General features: G+C 40.1%; 1 protein-coding gene across 1 annotated transcript in view; it reads right to left on the bottom strand.

Moving 5' to 3' along the window:
- Positions 1-16,426, bottom strand: part of LMLN2 (leishmanolysin like peptidase 2) — a 457,833-nt gene extending 441,407 nt beyond the window's left edge. The window contains exon 1 of the mRNA XM_044058759.1: positions 16,266-16,426. The gene's annotated coding sequence lies outside the window, so the exon portion shown is untranslated. The remainder of the gene's footprint in view (positions 1-16,265) is intronic.
- Positions 16,427-18,282: the final 1,856 nt, after the last annotated feature.

Consider the following 18,282-nt stretch of genomic DNA (forward strand, 5'->3'; position numbering starts at 1 on the left):
ATTATTTTTCAGTTATTTTCACCCTGAAGATATAACTGTTACTGTTCTCCCTCCAGACCTCTTACCTTGATATTTTGTTCTTAAATGCAGTGAGCTTTTGCTTAGTCTGTCCTTTGCACTAATTAAATGTTGTCTCCCTTCCCTGACATCTTCACTCCTCTTAGCTACTTATTCCAATGCATAAACCACTGACTTCTTTTTAATGTGCTAATAACAGTTATCTTGAGGTAGTTATAGCATTAAGGAGGCATCAAAAGTATCTTTCATGTAGAGGTGCATTTCTTACGAAGGAATATAAGGGTCTAGGCAAAATGCATAGAATTATTAACATTTTGCTTACCTGCTACTCCCTAAGCTGATCAAAGATGGCATTTAAGATACAGAGATCTAGCTAGAGGCTTTCTAGAGAAAGCTAGAACAGAATAAAAAGATCCATCCTTCTAGGATTCTGGGATGATAAGTGGAAGGAAGAGAAGCATTTGAGGTTGTTGAGTTAGGAAGAAGGAATTATGTCAAGGAGGTTAGGAATCGAAGATGTTGGGAAAAGGGAATGGGAAAGTTTTGGGGAAAATGTGAGGACTAGAAGAGGTAGTGAGTTAACCAGTTATGCAAAAAAGGATAGATTAGGATGGGACAGGAGGGTGCAATAAGAGACCAGGAGAAAAGATGTGGGTGGGAAGCAATGGGTTGGAAACAGCAAAGACCTGAGAACTAAATAATAAAATCCCCAACCTGCATGCCCTCTTAGCAGTTCATTCCCCAGACATTCTATGTCTTACAGAAACCTGGCTTAAACCTACTACTGCCGATAATGAGGTATTAATCCCAGGCTACAACATACACCAATTAGACCGAACAGCTAAGAAGGGAGGTGGGATAGCAGTTCTTTACAAAATACATTGTGTTAATAGAAATCCAGTTCAACCACCCCCATTTAGTAACGCAGAAATCCTCATTACCAAACTGCAAATTAACAATAATAAGAGTATAAATATCGCCTGTGTCTACATTCCCCCAGGCAATAAAATAAGCACTCTGGAAGATATTATCCAATGGTTATCCACTACCTACCCCCAAGAAACCATTGTTCTTGGTGACTTTAACACCGACTGGTGCACCTTCTCAGCTCAATCACCTGTCAACCATATAAATCTGTTTGGGTTCACACAAATAATAACCTCTCCCACTAGCATTAGTAAACCCACCAACAGGGAAAGTATCTTAGATTGGGTACTTATCAATAGCCACCCAAGTTTGTATACAGCTGGGACGTTCCCCAATGACCTAAGTGATCATTCACTAACTTACATTATTAAGCATAAGGCAGAAACCCACCACAAGACTATGTACAAAACAATCAGAAATAATAACAACTTCAATCCTACTAACTTCCTAAATGAACTTAAATCGGTCAACTGGTCAATCCTAAAAAATCTACCACTAGATGAAGCTGTAACTTTCTTTAACAATAAATTCCTGAGCATCCTTGACTCGCATGCTCCTGCATGTACTATAAAGACTAAATCTAATACTGCTCCATGACTCACAAAGGAAACTAAAATAAAAATCCAACTTAGAAATATAGCCTGGGCCAAATGGCGAACAACTAAAGTCCCCCTCGACCAAGTGATATATCATCAACTTAGAAATGATACAAAAAACTCATTTTGCTAGGCAAAAAAAAAAAACTACTACCAGAACCTCCAGTTTAAACACCAAAACAATCCCCAAAAGTTTTGGGCAGGTATTAACCGACTTCTTCATCCAGGACAATCTACTACCCCAACCCCATCAAAGTGCACCCATAAATCCCCAGAAACTGTTGCCATTGCCTTTAATAACTTTTTCGCTGAAACTATTCAGTCTTTAGCTAACCAACTTACTCCCACCCACTCTAACTCTACCATTAACACACCCACTTCTCATCCCCCCTTTAACTTCCAACCTGTCCCTAACACTTTTATCCGATCCCTTATCAAAAAAATAAAACCAACCACCCTTTCTGCTGACCTCCTTCCTGCAGAGTACCTACAAAAAGCTGCCGATGCCATAGCTTTCCCCATCTCTATCCTAATCAATAGAACACTAACTGATGGAACTGTCCCCTCAATCTGGAAAATATGCCATGTTATCCCACTCCACAAAGGTGGAAGTTCAACAGAACTGTTCAGTTACAGACCCATTGCCATTCTCTCACCACTAGCCAAAATAATGGAGAAATGCATTCATAAGCAGCTTATGGACTATCTCATTCAGAACAGTCTGCTTGCCAACTCTCAGCATAGCTTTAGGCCACATCACAGCACCACCTTTGCCTTCCTTTTTTTACAAATACCATATTCCAAAATAGGAACAACAACATGCTATCTTCAGCCCTATAGCAAATCAATAATAATATTGGTGTAAAAAATAAAATTCATAATATAGATATAAATTAAATGAAGGAGAAAGTGTATTTTGTGTCAGTTTATAATAACCTTAGTAGGAGATAGGCAACATATTAAATAGTTGTTGGGAATTTTTGATAAAAGATGGTGAACCTGGTAATCTTATTGCTCACCATCCCTCCATCTCCTACAGATGGGGCAAAAATTCAAAAAGACTTTAGTTCTATTGATGATAGGGTTCATTTAAATCCCTTTTTAATGGGCACTTTTCCTTGTGGAGAATGCAGTATATGTTCTAATGTTGTCCCTAGTTTTGATAAAATAAATGGTATTCATTTTTTCCCTCTGGCAGATTTTCTTGTGACAGTGATGGCATTATATATGTCCTGAAGTGCCCTTGTCATTTATATTATATAGGGGAAAATAAAAGGAAATTTAGAACTAGATTGCAAGAACATATCAGGGACTTAAAAAAGAACAAAACTGAAAGTAATAAAGCTATGCATTTTAAAGACAGACACAATAGTGATCTTTCTTTACTACAAGGTTGTGTTCTGGAACAGATATCTGTACAAGTTGGTGAAATATGCAGTGTCAAAGAGAAACTACTTTATAAATAATCTATTTATATTTTAAAGTATGATACTTTGTTGCCTGTAGGCTTAAATTTAGAAGTTTATTGGAAACAATTGTTATTTATTTAGTTTTGATTAATGGACTATATAAGAGGTTTTACATTTGAGTGTTTGTATTACTCCTGGAAGGCTGTGTGCCGAGGTGCCAGAGTGTTCAGTGTGCTTTTTATTAAATGTTTTTACTGTGGCCGTTTGTGGATATCTTATAGGTTCATAGGTAGGTACTAGGCTATCTGCCCAAGTGAATTTATAAGCCTAGCCAGAGTGTGTCGGCTTTCGCCGCCCCATTGATTAATTAACTGATCCTCTGTCGAGCAGAGCCAATGAAGTGATCCCAGGGGTGTATTTTCTGTTACCCAGCCACTCATCAAGGTTTCTCTTGAAGAGTGTTAGTGAGGGGCTCTGCCTGATGTAATTTGGAATTTTGTTCCAAAGCATGGGGAGTCTCTGTGACAGGAATCTATCCGTCCAGCATGTTCTATTTATTGTTGTGGTGAGGTTTAGCTCACTAGAGCACATGGCTCGGAGTGACTTGGACTTCTTTAGGTGGTGCATGCCCATCAGTTCTGAGTTGGTCATGGCTTTGTAAGTCAGGCAGAAATCACCTCTGAGTAAGCAATATGCCACTGAGTACAGCCGGAGTTTTTTCATTCGGGCTGGATAGGACATATGTTTGAGACCAGTAGTCCTCTTGGTGAGGTACTTTTGTGGTCTTTCCAACTGTTGAAAGTGTCTTGTGAGGTGCATCCCAAATGGGGCATTGTACTTTATGATGGGTCTAATGAGTGACGAGTAGAGGGGCACTATAACCTCTTTATTTCTAGATGTGAACCCTTTAGTAATTAGATGGGCCACACAGAAGGATTTCCTAACTACTTTGGCAATATGATTGTCAAAGGAGAGATTACTATCTACCTGGGTCCCCAGATCTCTTATTACCTCTTCTGTATTAAGGGGGCTGCCACCTATGTGGTAATTTGTGGGTGTTTTTGTTTTTCCCAAACGGGATGACTATGCATTTTTTGGCATTTACCTTGAGGCCATGACTTTGACACCAGGTGTTTGTCTCAGTAAGGCCCTTTTGGAGGATGTTTGTGTCAGCTGGAGAGTCAATTATGGCTCCCAGTTTGCAGTCATCGGTGAACTTGGTTAGCCATAGTCCTCCTGTGTTTGCCTGTACTTCTGAGAAGGATTTTCTGAGAAGTATATTCCGAACAGTAGGGGTCCCAGGACCAAGCCTTGCAGGACACCACTTGTGACTGGTTTAGAAGTCGGACCTGGAGCTTGCTAGTCTTACCATGTGAGTTCTGTCTGTAAGCCAGTTGGCAATCCAACTCATGATGTAAGGGTTTATGTTCAGGCTGGTGAGTGGGGAATGGTGTCAAAAGCCTTGGCGAGGTCAAGGTAGGTTGTGTGAACCACCTTTCCCTCATCTATGGCCTTGGTGACTGTCTCGAAGAAGTCAACCAGATTTAGTAGGCATGATCTGCCCTTAACAAAGCTGAACTGGGTCAGGTCAAGTGTTTGGAGGTTCCCAATGTCTTTGTTAATGAGTTCCATGATGATGCGCTCCATAGCCTTGCAGACCAGGCTAGTCAGGCTTATAGGGCAATAGTTACCAGGGTCAGTTGTGGCCCCTCCTTTGTGGAGAGGAATAACCGTTGCTGTGCACCATTCTATCGGCATGTAGCCTGTGGAGAGGCTGAGGTTGAACAACGTGTTTAGGTGGGGGATTAGTTTGTTCTGTAGTTCATGCAAGACGCAGCCTGGGACACCATCTGGTCCCATTGACGCTGTGTTTTTGGCTTTTGAAAGGGCTGTTTTCACCTGTGCATCTGTGATTTTTGGGACACTACACTTTATGCGCCCTTTTGGAGGTGAGAGGGGGGTGAAGTTTGCACTGAATCTATCTGCCGGGATGTTGGCAATATCAGTAGTTTCAGTATATTTTGTGCTATTTTGCACTAGTTCAATGCATATCTGAGAGTTGCCACTTAGATTCTTAACATAGCTAAAGAAGGCTTTGTGGTTATCTTTTGAATCCTTGGCTATTTTTCTTTCAAAGTTAGCCTTGGATGACTTCATGAGGGACCTCAGTTTCTTACTGATACTGATCAGGGATGTCTTTCCTTCTTGGGATTTTTTTTTTTTCTGAACTAGTTTCCTCCTTCTTTTGTATAGCCTGTTTTTTGCAGGGGTCCACCAAACTGGTTTCCTTCTCTTAGAGGAGTGAGTCTTAATTTTGCTAGGGATGGCACGATCCATGCATCCTTGTAGGTGCTCACAGAGTGTATTTGTAAAGGCTTCTGCATCTTGGGCAGCATTATCCTTTAGCATGGGGGCTGTGAAACTTACCACCTCTGTCTTAAGTAAGGTGAAGTTTGCTTTAGAAAAGTTTTTTTACTGTGGTTTCCTTAATTGGGGGTGGTGGTGGGGTGTGGACATCCAGAGTGATTAGTTTATGGTCTGATCTAACCAGTGACGGGATGACCTCCGGTGTGGAACACCTGTCACCCATGTTGATGATGACCAGGTACAATATGTTTTCACCTCTGGTAGGGGAGTTTACCAGTTGATCCAGGGCATTTGAGTTGAATTCCAGGAAGCGCTGGGCCTGGAAATTTATACTCGGCTAGTTTTTCCAGTGAATGGTAGGGTAATTGAAATCACCCAATATCAGGGTGCTTGGTAGGACCTTCATGTATTCCAGTGTCTCCAGAAAGGTGGAGTGGTGGTCCTGGGTCATGAAGGGTGATCTTTAGCAGACCACAATTTGCATTTCAGATTTGCCCAATGTTAGTTGCACATGGATGATCTCAGAGGTATCATGCTGCGCCACTAACCTGGAGGTGTAGGTATCCTTGATGAATATGGATACATCCCCTTCTTTTGTGTTTCGGTCTGTGTTCTGTGGCCGAAACGTGTGGTATGAGTTGTAGCCCAGTAGTGCTGGGGTGCTCTCTGGAGCCTTGAACCAGGTTTCAGTTACTGCACAGATGTCGATGTTTTCCATACTGAGGAGTGTTTCAAGCGTGCATTTTGAGATTTAAACTCCTGGTGTTGAGTAGCATAACCCTCAGTTTTTTTGTTAATTGTGCTGTTTACAGAGGTGGGCTTGACTTTTGAGCCTTGCCTAAAAAAGACACTATGGGGGCAACAAGAGCCTTGGCCAGTATTCGAAAGCCTAGGGGTGACAGGTGCAAGCCATCTCTTGTGAAGCAACGCGACTTGTCGAGCATGTCATCCCAGGCTGACAGACACTGGATCCCCTTTGAATGATACCAGAAGCTTAGCTAATTGTTGAAATTTATCATTTTTTCTTTATACTGAGGTACAATTCTTGGTGAGGACAGGATGCTACTCAGGGTCAGGGTCATACCAGCCTGGGCTACATGATCAGAGAGCTCTTCCATGTATCTTTTCATGTAGTCCAGGGTGGTATGTCTCAGGTCAGTCACACCAACATGAACAATGACAGAGCCATATTTGTACTTGTTCTGGAGTGATCTGAGTGCTTGTGTTATGTGGTGGATTCTGGCTTCCAACAGGCAGCTAACAGTAACCTTCTGCTTGTCCAGCCTAGTAAGTGGGACGTCAGTGTGCCTGACTATAGAGTCACCTATTACTAGTGTGTTAGGTATGTTATTTCTCCTTAAGGGCTGTGATTGTGCAGCACACTGATTTTGTCTTTTATGTGTTGTCTGGTTTGTGACGGGAAGTGCAGGTTGTTTGGGTGTCTGCTTTGGAGGTCTACGATGCTTTTACAGGTTTTTATTTAGAGCCTCCGAGTATGATTTTTGTGTATTTATGTGTATTTTTTGCCAGTGCTGTTTTAGTAGGTCTGTGTGTGGTTGGAGTTGTGGTGCAAGTGTTAACCTTCTCCTCTTGACCTGTTCTAGTCTTGGGTGGAGACAGCTTAGCATCCAGTTTGGCTGTATAATTGCATCTCTCACATATGTTAGTGTTTTATGGTAGGAGGAGAGGGTTGTCTGTGTACATGAGGCAGTTGTAACATTGCCTCAGGATAACCCAGATTCACCAGCTGGACTGGAGAGTGCACCTAAAGTTGCCCTTTGGTCATGCCTGAATACTAGGGTGAGCTGCTTAGTCGCTTGGTTGGTGAGGGGTGAATAAAGTGCCTTGCCCTGCTGGACAGTCAGTATCAGGGTATATTAGTGCTTGCTATTAGGTCTGAGCAAGTGCTGAGCTGTAAGATGCTTTTTGAGTGCTTAGGTTGAGAGTTAGACTAGTTTCAAGGGAAAAAACTGAAGAGGAGACTTAGTGGAGCCGGGAATAATTTAACCGTAGCTAACCGGCACAAAACTGTGCAAACGTGGTTTTTATAGTAGGGAAATGAAAGAGATAGAAATTAGCCCAAAATGGCCAATAAACTACTAACTTCTGGGCTGGAACCACTCCTCCAGGGACAGATAGGTTGCTCAAAGCTCCCTTCTCTCACAGGTGAACAGAGAAACTTCCTTCTATCCAAGTAAGGTATGGGCAACTCAGAAACTAGCATCACAGCCCTGAATTCAGCACTAGCCTGAAAACTGGACTATACTAGCTTAGAAAGGTGGGAAACGAGGAATTTTTTTTTTTTTTTTTTTTAAAGATAAGGCAAAAGCAGTAAAGAATACACTTAAAAACAGCTTTAAATGACTACGAACGATCAGAAAAGGCTATCGCACTTTAGTGTGTAGCCTACAACAATTAAACAAGTTATTTAAACAAAAAAACAACTTTTTAAAAATGCAGGCAGTCAAATAAGTACAATATGTGAAAAAAACAAGCTTTTAAATCACAGTAAATGCTGGAAAATCTGCGTTTAGGCGGAAAACAGTTAAGTACAGCAAGAAAGTACAGAAAAATGATACACTCCAAAGTCTCTCTCCTAAGCTAGAAGGCTTGTATCAGTTTAAGGCTTTCTAGTGCTACACAGTAGGTTAGTTACAGGAAAGATGGGAAACAAGCGCAGATGTGGTCTTTTAAACCAGAAAGTTGAAAGAGATGGACAAACTGTCCAAATGGTCAATAAACTACAATTTCTGGGCCAAGAACCTCTCCTGTCATGGTAGACAGGCTACCTAGTGCTTACCACTCCCGCTGATAAGCTAGAAGGCTTTCCTCCAACACAGAAAGGCTTGCGGGGCTCAGAAGCTTATCAACAGTCCTGGATACAGCTGCTCTGTATCTGGACTACGCTAGTTGCAGGAAAGGTGGGAAACAAGCGGAAGTGCGGCTTTTAATCCAGAATGTTGAAAGAGATGGAAAAAAACTGCCCATTCGGCCAATAGCTACAATTTCTGGGCCAGGAACCACTCCTGTTGTGGTAGATAGGCTACCTAATGCTTACCACTCCCACTGATAAGCTAGAAGGCTTCCCTCCAACACAAAAAGGCTTGGGGGCTCAGAAGCTTACAAAGAGTCCTGGAATACAGCAAATCTGTACCTGGACTAGATTAGTTACAGGAAAGGTGGGGAACAAGTACAAATGTAGGCTTTTAAGCCAGCAAGTTGAAAGAGATGGAAAACTGCCCAAACAGCCAAATAAACTACAATTTCTGGGCCAGAACTCTTCAGCCCTCTTTTCTAGACTCTTTAGCCCTATTGCTAGACCTGTCAAAGGGCTTTGATATGGTAAACTACAAATTACTCATCCATTCCCTAAAATCCATCTCCCTAGATAACCATGCTAGTCAGTGGTTCCTATCCTGTCTGAACGTCAGACAACAGGCCGTATCATGGCAGGGCAAACTTTCCATCCTGCTACCTCTCACCCTTGGTATCCCTCAGGCTCTATTCTAGGTCCTCACCCTTGGTGTCCCTCAGGGCTCTATTCTAGGTCCTCACCCTTGGTGTCCCTCAGGCTCTATTCTAGGTCCTCACCCTTGGTGTCCCTCAGGGCTCTAATCTAGGTCCTCACCCTTGGTGTCCCTCAGGGCTCTATTCTAGGTCCTCACCCTTGGTGTCCCTCAGGGCTCTATTCTAGGTCCTCACCCTTGGTGTCCCTCAGGGCTCTATTCTAGGTCCTCACCCTTGGTGTTCCTCAGGGCTCTATTCTAGGTCCTCATCCTTGGTGTCCCTCAGGGCTCTATTGTAGGTCCTCACCCTTGGTGTTCCTCAGGGCTCTGTTCTAGGTCCTCTACTCTTTTCTATCTTCATCAACAATCTCCATACTGCCATCTGTGATGCAACCTGCATTCAATATGCAGACAATTCTACCCTGATCTGTATGGCCTCCTCCCCTTTAGACCTGCAAACCTTAACACAAAACACATTTAACACAGTTGAAAATTGGCTCTCTAATCACCGTCTGTTGTTAAATCCCAACAAAACTAAACTGCTCCTCTTTACCCCCACCAGTAGATCCACCCCATTTTCCTTCTCCATAACATCCAACAACGGTACCTCTCTTTCTCCAGATGACCATACTAAGGTTTTAGGAGTGGACAATAATCTCAAATTTGATCTGCATATCAAAGAAACTATAAAAACCATTAATAAAAAGCTTGGCTCATTATATAGAAGCAAACCTTTTCTAACTCCATTAGCTAGGACTGCAATCGCCCGCTTGCACCTGCTCTCTACCCTTCTACCTCCCCCATACTGTCCAATCTGAGCAAAACTGCACTTAGTGAGCTCTCTCACTGCTACAACCACACTGCCAGATTTGCCATTGGCTCAACATAAAGGACACATCACTGTCACAACCTCAGTCTTCTCGGGTGGCTAGAACTGCCCAAACTACTTCTGTTCAATCAGCTTATAGTAGCACACAAAATTCTGTACCACCCTGAAAATACTCCAGCACTCAGAAATATCATAAAGCCATACATTAATGCAAGGCAACTACGATCATTCAATAAACGGTTGGTCCAAACCCACAAAGCCATTAACTCAGCCGGCGACTAGTCGGTAAAACTTAGAATTCACTTCCATCTGACCTTACCTGCAAACCTTCTTTAAGTCTCTTCAAAAAAAGCCTCAGGCAGTATTTTAAAGAGCACTGGCTTTGTCCCTGTACTAATCCTGATTAATCACCACTTATTCAATGCCTTATTTAAATTAATATTGTACAGGATCTCTTGCTCATGATAGCTTGCTGCAACCTGTTGTTTTTGTATACTATTACACACTGTGTATATTGTGAGTACCTATTAGAGGGCTTAGTAAATATGTTTGACTCACATCTGTTATGTTGTATCTGTGTTATCTGGAGCTTTTCTCCCCAGGCCTCCACTGAAAATGAACAGATATCCAGTCGGACTATCCTGGTCAACAAATGTAAAGTAAATAAATAAAAAATAAAGAACAGCATAATACGCACATAGATAGATGAGTGCACCCTATTCTGGCAGCAGGCAGGAAGAAGAAAGGAGAAGGCAGGAAAGGAGCAAATAGTGTACAAGTTTTAGCACTTTTGGGGGGTCACTTACTATTCAGTGGGAGACTTTTTCAGTGATTAAACTATTGGTAAAAATGGTGAATATTTTCTTAACAAATTAAACATTTTTAATTCATTGTGCTCTTCCCAAAAATTAGCGGGTGTTCCTGCAAAGATATTGCTCTAAATATTAACTAAAACAGTACAGAGCTAGTGAAGTGAGATAAATCCCTGACTGGAATGGGAAAAATGAACTATGGTGTACTCTAAAGTTTTAGTATCTTTAGGGTAAATTAAATTTCAGTGGGAGGCTTTTTCAGTGATCAAAAAATTTTGTAAAAATTTTTAATGAACATTTTCCCCTCAAATTCCACATTTCATTTTTTATTGTAATCCCCTCCCTCAACAATGAAGTAATTCCTAGAAAGATATTGCTCCAAGTATCAGCTAAAATAAGACAGAGCTGGTGCAGTGGGATAAAGTTCTGACTGTACTGCTATGCAGATGATCAGAGTTTGATCACTGGCTTTGGCTGTTGGAAGGGACAAGTGGGGGTGTGGTTGTGAGCCGCCAGCACTGTTTAATTCTGGGGGGGATGCAGGGAGGGAGTTGGAAAGATATGCTGCACTTATCTCAGGGTGCAGGGAGGGAGTTGGCAAGATCTGCTGCACTTATCCCAGCAGACAAACTGGGGTACACTTATCCCAGCAGGCAAACTGGGGTACTACAGGACACAGATAAGAGGCTTGACATGCAGATGTATGTCCTCCTTGTAGCCAGTGTCACTTGTGTAACCCACTCTAGCAGCCATGGGAGGTGGAGTTAGTGGGGAGGAAGTGAACCCCCACATGGAGGCTGGCTACTAGTGCCAGATTGACTCTAGCCTCTTCAGGGAATGAATGGGTCATAGGACTCTCACCCTAATGGGAGAATCGGTAGGCCTACTCTTATCAAGATGGAAGTACAGAATGGGTCATTAGGGTGACAGTTATAAAATATATTCATCTACAGAGATGGAAAGATAACTATTATTAAAAGCAATTAACAAAACAATCTAAAGAATATTTATAACACTATGCACAGAAATGATGTACACTTCCTGCAAGTTTTGGCTGAATGCATTACCATAGCAGCTGTCAATCATGAAGACTTGAAAGCAGAGTATGTTTTCACTTTGAACACTCTGAAATATAATATTTGGAGAAGGTGGACATCTGAACTTTTTGATAACATTTCTGTGGATGTTAAAACTTTGTTCCAGAGTACTTTGACAATGTATATGTCATTTCAAGGTATATATGTGTGTGTGTGTGTGTGTGTGTGTGTGTGTGTGTGTGTGTGTGTGTGTGTGTGTGTGTGTGTATATATATATATATATATATATATATATATATATATATATATATATATATATATATATATTTTCTACCTTTTATTCAGCACACTAACTTTAAGCTGTCTCTGCTGAGAAATCACTCTGTTATACTTATATAGCAGAACATAAAGGCATGCAACTTGATGACTACTTCAGCAAAGGAAACAAAAGTCTAGGAATTAGTTAAAGGACTTGAATAAGAAGTATTTTGGTGGTAAAGGACAAAGTGTTATCAACTGACAAAATTACTTAAATACAAGCTGTCGGTTTTGCTCTCCCTACCCTCAAGCACTTGTTTTGCCCTTTGGACCTAATTTTTACTGTACTAGCTAGCCATAGTCACTCTGACGGTTGTGGTAATAGTGAGGCTAAAACAGCATCATCCTTTAAATATTTGTACTCCTTTGAGAAAGAAAAACTGCACTACTACATAAAAATTCAGTTTAGGATGCGCAAATACACTAAATTCATCAAGGCATCAACATCGTCTGATAAATTACAGGAGATGAAACACCACTGAGAAGTATTTAACTGGGCTGCAGAACATGCAGTAGCACCATATACATTTACATTTCACCCATAAAATATGAACAAAAAATCATAAAACTTCACCCATACAGTTAGAAAATAATGATGCTAAATAGTTCAGTGGTTGTATGTACCAGGCTTTGCCTTGTGCCTCATGACACTATATAAATACGCTATAAATTTCACTGCAGATAAGTGAAAAACATAGACACATACAAATTCTAATACGGACAAAAATGCTTTAACATTGCTGCTTTCTCCTAGCAAAACCTAGTGTACAAACTGATTATGCTTTTTGCCATTTAGTTCTCTTGCTTATATATTTTTCATGAGCTGATTAATGATGCTTACAATATAAGAGGTTGATTTTAAATGTGATGTGAGTATCTGCAAAGCTACTTTCATTCTTCCATTTCTCCCTGATTACTTCTGCAACCTGGACATCTTGATGAGCAAAATAATCATCATCCCAAGCAAAACAAATGCGTTGCTGCTATACTGTATGATGTGCTTCTCTTAACCACACAGACACAGGTAGCTGTTTTGAATTATTAGTTATATTGTTTTTGCTGGCCTGTGAGTAGGGTGGCATCATTTGTACCCTTGATATCAGAGGCAGGGTGCAGATTAAACTCTGTTAGACGACCAGCATAGGTGCATAGAACTAAGCATCTGGTGGTTGATTCTCTAACTTTGGGAGGTTGAGTGGAAGAACTGGTGTTGTGAAAAACAAACAAACAAACATGGCTGTTAGATGTGGAATGACAAAATATCCTAATGCAAATGAGGTAAGGAAAATATAATGTGTGGGCATTATGCTCTGGAGAGAGGGTGTGAGGCAGAAATTGCAGTGGTAAAACTGGGAGCAAGACAGTCTTTTTGTGTGGTGACTAGAGCACAGGAGACACAAACACATGAAGACACACACACACACACACACACACACACACACACACACACACACACACACACACACACACACACACACACACACACACACACACACACACACACACACACACACACATGCTTACATGCTTAGAACAACAAACCAAAAAGGTTATGTAAATCTGATAAGCTTTAAACTCAAACAAGGGGTCTCTTTCACGTCTCCTCTGCCTGTTCTGCTTCTTGTTTAATTATGCCCCAAACACTCTCCCTCTCACCAGGTGCTCCTGTACTACTTTCTCCACACCACATTTGTTCACTGTACCTGTTCTTTTCCCCAGTTTTGCTCCTTGTTATTCCTTTTTTTTTTCTTCCTTCTAATCAGACTCCCAATCCTTCCTTGTATCTTTTCTCTGCTCCCTTGATCACAATCCCTGTCATTCCTTCTTCCTGATCGGTCTCTCCTCATCACATTCGCTTTTGTCCTCTTTCTTTGTTGCCTCTGTGATTATGCTTTTACCATATTTTTTCTTATTTCCCCAGCTTCTGATCATATTCTACTTAATTCCCTGTTATGCTGCCAATCATTCTTGTTTTTAGATCTTTCTCTGTGAGTGTTTATCTGAGGCTTGCAGGGCTTATTAATGCTGAACTTACTGTTAATTGGTTTAATTTATAAAATGAAACCTGCTCTTGCCAAAATGTAGAATTTTAAAAACTTTTTATGAAAAGAAAGAGGGGTTAGCATATCGAAGCAATTGTAGCATACGTAGAGCTGACAGAAGAGAATTTTTGTAAGTCATACAAAAAACGTAAGCTGTTGGCTAAGTGGATCCTGCAGCTTTTCATCAAGATGTAAATGGGCTACTATGTGAGCTAGCTGTAATTATATGTCAAATGCATGTTTATGAATAGTCAGATTCCAGTTAACTGTTGAAAACTTGAGGCAATCCATAATGGTTTGCTGTTTAACTTTTACAACTCAATGATTTTTGGCACATTGTTACAGACAGACAAGCAGAAGAAAGGAAATATACACACAGACAGATACACACACACTCAAAATATTGCTTGCTAACACATTGTTAAACTCAATGCCTACACATCTAATTTATCTGTTTATAAACAAACTTGAATAACATTTTACAAAGATAAATACACCTGGCAATCCTGACAGATAATGAGCATGTGCTTTTATGGAGATATGGAGTGGCTAATATACACGTGTTCACTGCCACTTTCCTGAAAAAGCAAGTGCTTGAACTCCCACTAGCCTAGGGTTGCCACCTTTTCAAATGCCCAAAGTGGGACATTTTTTGTAGAAACGTCAGATTTTGCAGGGCAAAACATACCCATGGCAAGTACAAATGAAAGAACTTCACTTTTTTTGCCAAAATAAAAGCTTATTATTGTAGCATTTGAGTTGCTTATTCTGTTTCTTATAACATTTAGGTGTTTCAGATACCAAATAACTGTTTTATGCAACTATTAAAGAAAATATAGGAAATATTTCTGTCCTAAAATCTCAGGACATTTGCCATTTTTCCAATTTTTTGCAGGACACAACTGCCCAAAGAGGGACTGTCCCTCGCAAAGTGGGACAGGTGGTAAGCCTACACTAGTCTGATCTCCTATTTCTAAGTAACCCTCCCAATGCCTGACCCTATAAAATGTATAGCCTTACCACAGCCCTAACTCTAACCCTAAAACTCCTACTCATTTTCCAGCCTGGGTCCTTACTCCCTAACTGTAAAACTTCATTCTGCCTCCCTAAACCTAAAGCCCCCAATTACTCCATAAACCTAAAACTCCAACACCCTCCTTAAACCTAAATTCTTTGATCACCCCTCTCCTACTCCCTAACTCTAAAATCCTCCCCGTACCACTCCCTCTCCCATGGTTGCTTGCCCAAATTCATATTTGAGATTGAGCAGAAGTGACAGCCTACCCCAGCTATAAGACCCATGAGTCCTTGGCCTCGAGACAGTGGTTTTTGAGCACTTGGGACTTGATCCTTTGTGGTAGAGCATAAGGCAAGTAAATACAATGTATAAGTGACACTTTTCATTGAGTTCGTTATCAGCGGTTGTCATCTTGCAGACTAGCTTCCTATCTAGTATACTTTAATTAACATCCTGTTGTAGAGCTTCTTAACCTTTGTAGTTTAAATAACTATTCATGATTTTTTTCTATATCTGTATATGCATAATCTTTTTTGACTACTCCATTATATAGTTTTTCATTCATTAATCTGTTACTTCTCTGAAGCACCAATTGTGGTTGAAAAGGATCAGATGAGCCTACTTACAAAGTTATCAAACAAATAAATAAATAAGTAAATGAACACATTCTTATATAAATGAACACACACACACAGACACACACACGCACACACACACACACACACACACACACACACACACACACACACACACACACACACACACACACACACACACACACACGCACACACACCTTATGAAGTACGATTTGCAAAACACTGAGTGAGTCCTTATCAGTTTACCACCTAAGGGACTGCCCTTGATTTAGTCTATGAGTTTCATCTAACTTTTCTTAAAACTTGCACAGCCTGCATCTCTTTGTTTCTGCAGAGACACTGTTCAACGTGTGCCTAAAACTCTGTGAATTTTCATTGAATGTTAGCATTACGGAGAAGTTTACTGCCTTCTGTACAAGTGTCAGGGTGTGCTGTGTTCTGAATCATCTAGTTAGTTTTGTAGAAAAGAGGTAGACATTTATAAATGAACTTGCACAGACTGTTACGACTTTGTGTTCACCATCGCTATATAAAAAAAAATCAAGCTACCCAGACACAGCATGTTAAAAAAGTACACTTTAGTCTTAAAATGAGAGAGGTATAAAGATGATAGTAAAATAACTGAAACTTAATAGACGATGAACAACATAAAAATGTTTCCTCAGTAATGAATATGGAAACTGTTTCCATGTTTTCAAACTCAAAATGGTGCTGCAACAAAGAAAGTTAAAAAAAAAAAAAAACTCCTCAGATACTGTGTAAACTAATACATTTTTATTAACATTATTACCTTTCTCCGTGATGATCTTGTCAGAGTCTGCTCAAAACATATAGTCCAGAGTTTGCAGAAATGAACTACAGGATTCGTTTTGGTAGCAACATGCCATTTTCTCCTTCCTCTGCCTCTCTCTTCCTCTGTACAACACAAATTACCTTTTGTATTTGTTCACTGAAGAAGTTTTGAATTTCTCTCCTCCCCCAGCCAGGGATACACATGATCTACTTACTTTCAGACTGGAGAAACTTGTTTCTTTAGCAACAAGTAGACAGTGGATAAAAGTTAATGACCTGAGAACAGGTCTGGGAGCCAGAGAAGAGCTGAGACTACGGACAGAGAAAAGGGTAAGAATTTTTCACTTTCATGCAGCCTGCCAGCAAAATGTTTGTATTGTCACCTCTGAGTTAGCATTGACACTGCAAGGGCAGAAAAACAAATGTTAGCTCAACCCAGTCACTAATCATCGACAGTAGGGTATCTAGAAGGTACAAAAGACAGGAAATCAGGGTAATGAATATCCATCCTATTGCCTTTGTAAATTCATTGTTGTCTCCATGGGACAAGAAGTGCTGAATTAAATGTTTGTCACCAGAGATAAATAGGTGGTTTTCAACAGATATTTATTTGGCAATTGCATAAATACCCACATTGTTGTTTGAACTTTGAGCACAGTGCTGAGTGATATATATATATATATATATATATATATATATATATATATATATGTGTGTGTGTGTGTGTGTGTGTGTGTGTGTGTGTGTGTGTGTGTGTGCATTTTTAAGTTTCTCTGTGGCCTTTTTTCACTCAAATACTGAACACTTCTGCAGATGTAAATGTATAATTTGGCTAGAAAGTGTACAATGACCCAATATTTTAATTGTGTAAGTCAGAATATTATGACTGAATTAAAACCATCAGTACATAACCATGATTATTATTATTTATTTATTTATTTATTTATTTTTTGCGAGCAAAACTTGTATGATGATATGGAATATAATTGCTTGTGCATAAATACCTGAGCTGCACTTTTGGAATTAGTATACTATTTGTATTTGTCTGTTGCTTGTTAAGTTGATTAAGGAGAAGGCCTGCATAACCCCGCACTTGGCATCTGACACACAGGGCTGTTTGTGCTATAATGTATAATAGCTATCAACTATGGCCTCTTTGTAACCTTAGCTGTGCCCTGTCCTCTTAACCTACAGCAAATATATTTATTTATTACTTATTAAATTTAAATTAATTTCTTAAATGGGTAGGATGACTGATTTTTAGACTTTTTTGGCTATGACCCAGACCACAGTGGCCTGGGTAAACAGAAATATAAGCAGAGAGCTTTAGTACAGTCTATCAGTCTCTCAGCATGGTTTTGGGAAATACATGGAAACTGGGAATATACATAAAGAAAATCCAGAACGATGTGGTGAATGTACAAACTATGTAAACACTGACAGAGAAGTAAGGACTGACTTCTGGGCATTACTGTAGTAGGGTACAGTTGCAGCTCTTTGCAGGATTGGTGGATGAATGACTTCCGTTTGCAGTTTTAATACTGTGGTAATTTTCACCATAATGTGTTGCATTGTTTCAGATGGTGGAGCATGTTTTGGGACTTGGTGGACAAATGGCTTTAGACTGTAAATTTAATATTATGGCAAATTTCACCATAATGTGTTGCATTGTGTAAGCTGATCAAACACTTTTTGGGCATTTTTCACTCTGATGAGGCCATGGAGTTGATATATATGCAATTTATGTGGATGTGTGTAGGGGGTGGAACCAACATTAGGGTGCAGAGGTGTTTGACCCCGTGAAAAGATTATCCTTTTTTAAGGTTTCAACTCACAGATTTTTGATATTCATCTTTCAGTAGCCGGCGAGTTGAAGCAATATGCTTCTGTCATTCATATGTAACCCTCGTACTATATCTCATCACTTAAGAAGTTAATATTATGCATCTCAGCAAAAAATATCTGGAATTTTTTTTTTGTTAATCTTGCTTGAAAATGGGCTGGCTCCCACTTAA

The sequence above is a fragment of the Protopterus annectens genome, chromosome 16.part0, assembly GCF_019279795.1.
Source record: "Protopterus annectens isolate FY-2018-M chromosome 16.part0, PAN1.0, whole genome shotgun sequence".
NCBI lineage: Eukaryota > Metazoa > Chordata > Ceratodontiformes > Protopteridae > Protopterus > Protopterus annectens.